Below are 8,845 nucleotides of genomic sequence, written 5' to 3'. Positions count from 1 at the left end.
GGTAAATCTGCAGTTTTTTTCTATTATTTCTTCTACTGATGGTGATAGTTATCCATCATGCAGTTTTATAACTCCATGTAAAGCTCATCAGAAAGAGAAAGAGGGCAATATTCTAGAGCAAATACAATTATTAATTAGCAATTCATAATGGCAACCGATGGCTGTTGATATAGATGGAGAAAGGATGATTATAGAGGAATCCAAAAGTTTACTGATCACCACTTTGTAGAAGTTAATGGTAGGAGGTGTAAATGTTTTGGTGGTGTTTAAGTTCCAATTCCCACGTTCACCACATCCATAGTACACCATTAATAGGACCCTATTAATTAAGATATTTAATTGTTAATTCATTCAAAGTAATCTGGCGAAAGTATCACACATTTAGGCAGAGGATACGAAAAGGATGGGACACAAAAATATATATCCTATTCACATGTCTTACTTGATATCATCTTTATTAACAATTTAATGCCACATTTGAATACTTTGAAACTGAAATTTCCAGCGATTGTTATGCACATCTATATCCAATGGATTATTAGAATAGATATTTACATTATATTTTTGTAGAGTAAAATAATAATAGAAATAGTGTTTAAGTGAAGAAGGGCAAAAAAGTAGTTCAACTTCTCATTTTGATGTTCCCACTTTTAGTATAAGTAGTCTCTATGCACGTGCAACGCACGTGCATTTCATATCATCTTTTATATGATAAACATATTAAACTATTTAATGGACACATACTAGAAAAACAAATGATTTAGTTATATACTACAAATTTAAATATAACAGAAAGCTAGCACAATCGCGTGACCTTATGACTTTTTATGGGTAAAGTTAAAAGCATACTCCATGACTAACTCTATCTCTATCAATTAAACTTTTGTATATCATTCTTTTTTTTTTTTCTTTTTTTTTTTTTTTTCTTCTAATTTTCATCGTTCTCATAGATGATATCGTAAGTAGCATTATTTTATCAACTTTATCTATTCTATATCCTTCAACCATAACAATATTAACTCATTAACTGTACGCTGACATTATTATCTTCTCAAGGTTAATTTCTCTTTTCCGAAATATTGAAGCCTCGTTTTTTGTTATTTTAACGTACATGCAATGCACAAAATCTTCAACGTCTTCATATCACCTATAAGTGATATATTTGTTTATACGTAAATAAGTGTTATAGTTTAAATCACATCGATGGATATAAATGTTGAATTACATATAAATCATTTTTATCTATTGAATGAAAATTAGGTAATCAAGTAAGACAAGAAAGGTTCATATATCTTATCTACTATTCAAAATTATTCAATATTTCATTTTTCAATAAAATTTAGAGTTTGATATCTGATGGCCAAGGTCCTTTCTTCATATTTAGCCTCATCACAATAAGGAGATTTTTCCTCTCCCCAGTTAACTAAGTGAAACTTATATAAATACAACACAAGTTCAACCGAAAAACATTTATAAGAAGTGTAAACAAATTAAAATGGGACTTAGACAAAGCGAAAAGCATAGAACTAACTAATACATTTATCAGTATGGACTTTAGTGTCGCTTTATCCCTCTACTTCCAGAAATGATCCCAATATAGGAAACTATATTACCCCAATTTGTAATGAAAAAGTATATTTCCTGTAATGTTACTTCAGGAATGCAACAATCGTCTACAAGAGAAAGAAGCAAATAATAGTAAAATTATAAATCACACAATAACATCTTTCCTAAAACATTCATATTGATCTTAGAGGTATTTATGTAACAAAAGGTTGTACTACAAAGTTTTTCAAAACTTATTTAGAGTCTTGTAATCTTGTGTCACGTGAAAAATCTTAAAATAGATTAAAATAAAATCTAAAGAAAAAATATTCAAAAGTCAAAGATCTATCACTCATGTACTCACACTACAACAACATACCCAGTGAAATTGCATAATGTATCCTATATGATAATAGTACGCCTCTTATCGGAGGTTGTTTACGAAAGACTTACCAAGAGAATGAAAGAAAAAGTTCGATAAGGCGACAAAGAAATCAAAAAAGATGAAAATGAAAATAACGAAAGCGAAATAGCCATATTAAAGCAATATAAACAACTCATCTTTTTTAACTTCTTTTATTAAATTGTTGTAAGGCTTTGTCTTTGAACTACATATGTTCTAATATGGAAAAAAACAAGGAATGCCCCAAATTTATAATATAAATTATCGATACTAATTAGGAGCAATTGTGATAAGGTTTTATATTGATTGATATCTTTATTTCACATTATTTTTTATTCACAAAATCTATAAAATTATCTAATCAGTTGTTCCTCTTAATATGTTTGATTTCATACTTTAAGATACTTAAATAATAATAAATCACAAGATTTTGAGGGATATCTTCCACCTCTCTCTATCCTTATCCAGTTCTCAACAATATATGTACTCAATTATGTCATCACAACTAAGTTTAAAAATTAAACCAAGTGAAACTCAAATACACATAATCAGTGTTACATGTCTGTGCATACACAAGTTCAAGAGAGTAGTACTATTACTAAACATCTTTAAAATGAAAATTAAAACAAAAACATTACTTAATTAGGTGAAGGACTAATAATATAAAATGAAAGTGGAAAATTTTGAGCAACAAAATGATGGAATTACATTTCAAACATGAACTTACGTAAAGGACATAAACTCAATAGATACTTTTTGATAAGTAATGTAGAATCTAAATTCAAAAGAAACAATTAATGAAACCAGTGAAACATATGTTGGGGACAAATTCCATTTATCTACAAAAGTATTTAAAGAACAAAAAGTAGAACCCTTTTTAACTGGAATCAACCAACTAACTAACGAGGAAAAAATTGTAACAAAAAAGGGGAGTAATTAACAATTTGAAGAGAAGATAGCGAAGTGTGAAAAAAGGAGAAGCAATAGTGAGATTTTTAACATAATTGTATACATCAGTCAATAAATAGATCACGAAGTAATTAGTGGAGATAAGAGGTAATAAACTTTTGCTTACTAATTTGCTTCAAATTGGTTCTTTGCTCCATTAGATTAAAAAAGAAGATTGCGTCTTTTTCTGGTTGGAAACATCGAGCAACATCATGTGGCTATTTGACATTGTCGTACTCTCCCAATTACACCTCTCCGGTGTGTTAGTTATTTTTTTGTTTTAAAGATACTATTAACATCAATATGAAACGTCGGATATGTAAAGTTAATTTGTTTTTCAAAATAAAATAAAATTTAGGCTTTGTTTTTTTAAGGGGCATTTAGTATTGGGTTTTAAGGGGTATTTTAGTAATTTTACTTTTAAGTTTTGGAGTTCATGCTTTTAATATAATATAGATAGATATAGATATAGATAGATTGATAGATAGATATGATTAGCAAAGTGTTGTGATCGAAATCATCAGGGCGTCATGCGGAAGCTTACAATTGCAAACCTTGAACACGATAAATCAGATGAGAAAGAAAACCTATAAAAAAGACTTTAATAATATGATATGAGTTTGGTAAATTGACCTACACATTGAAAAACTAATATAAATAAGCATAAAATTTATTGGGAGAATAATCTCCCCGTAACCAAGACTCTTTTATGGACTACACTGTGGATGCTATTGTGTTGTAATTGTGTGACGGATGTTTTCAATATATAGATACCCAAAAATTTTCCTCCAAGACGAATAATAGTCAAATATGGAAGAAAATTATATTTTCCTTTCAGAAAAAGTAAAATCAATTATGGTAATACTTTGACTTTCCTTCAAGAGAAAAATAAAATGATATGATAAGAAAATCTGGGCAAAAACCCTAAGACAAAGCTAGGTCAGTGGACATTTTTAGGATGTGATAATGATCACTAATCTTCTCATTTTATATGTTAACAACCTGTCTTTTTGATAAAGTGTAAAAAAGTAAATGAGAACTTTGCTTTTTCTTTTTATTATTTGAGAAATATGGACTTTTTGGAAATTCATCAATTGAAACAAGCCATAAAACAATTGAAGGATATTTTGACTTTATTATTATTATTATTATTATTATTATTATTATTATTATTATTATTATTATAATAATATTAAAGTCGCCGTTCAAGAGCATTTACCATCTTTCCATTGTGGCCATAAAGTGACAGAGAAATGATCTCTTTTGCTCTTACGTTTTGATGCCTTAATAAGCCATTACTTTCTATTCTTTCACTATCTCATTATTCATATGAGTTATGGATGAATGTGGTCTTATTTTCATTTGTAACCTCCTACTCATTACTCACCCTTATTCATTCTCTTTAGTGTTGTAACTCATGTAACCTCCAAATAATAATTCTTCCACTATCTATCTACTTTAGTACCCATTCATACCTTATTCAATTAAAGGATGATTTTTCTAGTTATAAATAGTTAGTCATCCTTACTTTGTGAGTGTAGAGAAAAAATACAGAGTGCATGAAAAGTGAGTGAGAAAAAAGAGAGTTTTGTTTAGTTGAAGGAATGTGTTTTTTTAAGCTTTTCGACTAACATCTGTCTTAATTTTGTTGAATTATACGATGTGATCGACCGTATCAGATCCTGTCGAACAAGTAAAGATTATCACATCGCTAGAAAGATTTGCATACCGGCGTCAATCTTCCCAAAGAGAGAGATATAGATATCACCTAAATAAGATATTTTTATTTCTTCATTTTATTTTTTAATTGTAATTGTACTTTCACTTGTAATTTCACCAACACAAAGACACACACAAAAGAACAAATGAAACAAATCCTAAGCAAATACTCACTGATAGAATACTCCCTTTCAGCAGCGAGAAACAGAAAAAAAAAAAAAAGTTAAAAGGGAAGTCCCTTTCAGCAAAGAAAATGAAGGGCATCTTCTTTGACGCTTATCGTTTGCCGTGATGGCAACGTGTGTGATTGATAAACTAAAGAAATAAAATATAACACTCTTTGCTTTTTCTGTTTTAAATTTGAGAGATTATGAGCTTATGACGATGCCTTCACTATCATACTGAGAGATTCTTCCCTGTTTATGCACAAAACTCTCCCTATTTTTAATTATCACACACGTACGAGAGTGAAAAGAGAAACTGAGACATGGCTTATGCTGCTATTACTTGTCCTATAGAATGTCGATTTTTAATGCTATCATTAAGATCAATCATATTATTATTTTGTATAAACAAAATTATTTTCGTAATACAAACTAGATATTTCCAAAATAAGTTTCATTTTTTTTTTTTTTTTTTTTTTAACCTGTGAAACTTTGGTCGAATAGTAAAAGTTGGGGTCTCATACGTCTGAGGTCACGTGTTAAACATTTTATGAAAAAGAGTAAAAAACTTGTAATTATTCATACTCTTCCACAATGTGGGTAACTTTGCTGATCGGTCTATGTTATCTGAATTTTAATGGATTGAATTTGTAATATTCTTCAATAGTTGGCAATTGTTACGGCTCTGCCTTCTTTTACAATATTTATGAGTGTGTTTGGATTGACTTATTTTAAGTGCTTATTGGTTTTAAGCTTTTTTCTACATTTTGTGGTGTTTGAAAAAGAAAAAAAATGTGATTTTAAGTACCTACTTTTAGGCCTAAAAAGTATAAAAATAAACTAAAAGCTAAAAATTGGGTATTACCAACTTATAACTTTTAAATTTTAGCTTATAAGCTTTTAAAAAGCCAATCCAACCACCCTAGTCCCATATTAGATTCGTTCGCTCTCTTTTTTTTTTTCTTTCTTTTCGGAACAAATAGTCTTACGTTAGATTCATAGTTTGTTGCTCTAGTAGCTATAATTTCACCAAGAAGACATGCCCAAAAATAGTTTAAGTTATGCGCAATGATGTGCATTTTATCATTGGGTAAAGTTGATCTACAACGACGTATAACTCATCATAGCAAGCTCGATACGGTAATAGAATAATAACCTGCTTTATTAAGTAAAATTGCACCGATAGCGTGAAATTTCTTTACAACTATCATTTTTGTATATAATTTAAATCCGTCCAATAATATGTAAGTTCTTATACCTGCATGCTCATTCTTGCTATAATTTTCTCTTGTTCCTTCGTTATGCGAAATCTAACATATCTTTTTTCATCCTTTGCTCCTTTTTTTTTTTTGTCTGCAGCACATGGTGGCGACCTTAGGTGTGCTGCGGATAATCCAGTTCTCTGAAAGAAATGTCAATTCAGAAGTCAAATGTGTGTGGTGTAGTTTTTGTTTATTTTAATTTTCTTTCAATAATATTAGAATAGGGGGCAGGATGATTGCAAATGTCTTGTAATTTAATTGTATATGATCTTTAGTATAGGAATTTGCCAGTGTTTTGTAAATACTCCAAATTTTATATTCTTATTGTATGTACCAAAAGAGGCTCCATTCCACAAATTTAGAGTTGATTTCTCAAAAGATCAATCAACTGTTCTTATTGTAACACAAAAGTCACTTAACTTTGTTTTGTAACTGAAAAGTCACTGAACTTTCATCTTTATAATACAAAAGTCACTTAACTTTATTTTGTAACTAAAAAGTCACTTAACTTTCATCTTTATAACACAAAAGTCATTCAACTCATTTTAGTCAACTCTTGCTGACGTGATATTTTTTTTAAAAGGTAAATTCTTATTTAATATATACTCACCAATTTTTATCATTTAGTGACCCACCCCGATCACCAAATGGTAAAAATGGGTGAGTTTATATTAAATAAGGATTTAACTTTTAAGAAAATGCCTTGTTAGCAAAAGTTGACTAAAATGAGTTGAGTGATTTTTGTGTTACAAAGATGAAAGTTGATGACTTTCTAGTTACAAAACAAAGATAAGTGACTTTTGTGTTTTGTGTCTACAAAAATGTCCTAACTGAATGAACTTGAAAAATCCGATCCAATTTATCATAAATTGGTTGATTTTCGAAACATTAAAAAAAAGTTAAGTGACTTTTGTGTTTCAATGAGGATAGTTGAGTGATCTTCTGAGAAATCAAGCAATTCCCGAGTGTGGAGGCTTCTCTCAGTTAATCGGGAACTGAAGATGGAGAGACATAATATCTGCAATGCAAGAAAGCTCTCTCCAAGACGTGCAAGTTTAATATATGTTAAGTGTTTGTACAAAATGATTTTAACTTGAAAGCGTATTTGAGCTGTGATTCTGTACATTGTGATAGAGTTTTATCCATACCCGCTAGTGTTGGAAAACTTAATTAACAACACAGGATTGCAAGTAAATCATTAGACAGCGACGTAAATCTAGCAGATTAGTAAGGGCACTTACTTGATCCATTATAAAAATCGATTGAATGAAGTCATGATCTTCTAAGTCTTGTTACTTTCTTTATGACAAAGCTGTGTCACAGAGGAAAATAATAGAAAAATTAGAGCACTTGCGACCACAACCAATATATAATTGCGAAACACCTCTTCGGAAGAGACATAACTCTTCAGGCAACCTTTCAGAAGAGGTGTAACTTTTCAGTTATGAACCCATCAATTATAATTGAAAAGTTAATTAGGTTTCTACGCATATAAAAATCCATACCTTATAAAATAAGATTTATATATAGCCCATAAAAATAACATTTTATTAGATCAGAAAAATGAGCGTCTTTAATTGATAGCATATCTATGTACAATTATATTAAATATCTGAGTCCACTAAATAGAGAACTTATAATAATCTCCCACTCAGACCACATATATTTCTGGAACGCTATACATAACCAAAACTTTATAGTGCGTACAATTTGCTATGTCTAAGCAATGTGGTCCATTGGTTGTACTAATATGGGATCAAGGTGATTTTCATAACATATATTCTTCATTAAACCCATCAGTGGTCACAATATCAACAAATCAATGACATAGATCAAGTATGGATGCATGGCAAGGAAATTGCATGTAAAATTGATCTCAGTCATTCCTATTTCCAACTGGTCCTACTTTATGACTTAAATAGTCAATAAACCACTTTCTTACACTTATGTAAAACCGCAGTACAAATTCAATAATTTTATATTCAGAGTTTTCAATAAACACTTGAAATTCATAAATTTCATAAAACTTTAATCTGTACAGAAAATATATTTAAACATGTCAAAAGCATAACTAAAACAATAAACTCTCACTGAAGTGGCTCATCATAGAGTCCAACGACATCCATATAAGCTGCAGGCTCATAAAAAAAAAGCCTTTTGGTTGCAACCTTTCATGAAGGGGTCTGCAATAATGGGAGTTTGTACTAATATGCTCTATTGACACAAGAAGACTCTGAACTCTTTCCTCCACAAAATTAGAAATTTAATGTGTATATTCTTTTGTTTAGACAAACTTCGGATATACACATTCCTAACACATATATATCCAAAAAGGAATCGTCTCAAGATGCCTAACACAATATTATTATTTAGTCTTTGGACATAAATAATAATAGTACATAATAATAATAATAATAATAATAATAAATATATAAAAAAAATAAATAGGGAAAACAACATATACAGTGATTCGACTACCAACTTTGGGTGTGCTAAGAAGGAAAATTTCGGACTCCTCAACTTATATAAAGTCAACATGTAAATACAAATCTTATAATTGGCAGTACATAAATTTTGAAAGTTGAAGTCAGTCCTTTTCACATCGACTTGGAACACAAATTGGGAGAGCCACGTTAGTGCTAAGATCATCCAATTTAAGAAACAGAGCATTTTTTTTTTTTTGTGTTTACGTATTCAACTTTATTAAAATGCAGGTAGTAGACATGATAAAGATGTAAAAAAAACGATGACGAATCACGTATCAGTTAAGATGAAAGTAATGGCATACTTGCCGAGGAAATAAA

Source organism: Lycium ferocissimum, chromosome 9 (assembly GCF_029784015.1).
Source record: "Lycium ferocissimum isolate CSIRO_LF1 chromosome 9, AGI_CSIRO_Lferr_CH_V1, whole genome shotgun sequence".
NCBI classification, from domain to species: Eukaryota; Viridiplantae; Streptophyta; class Magnoliopsida; order Solanales; family Solanaceae; genus Lycium; species Lycium ferocissimum.
Note: the sequence above shows the minus strand (reverse complement) of the source record.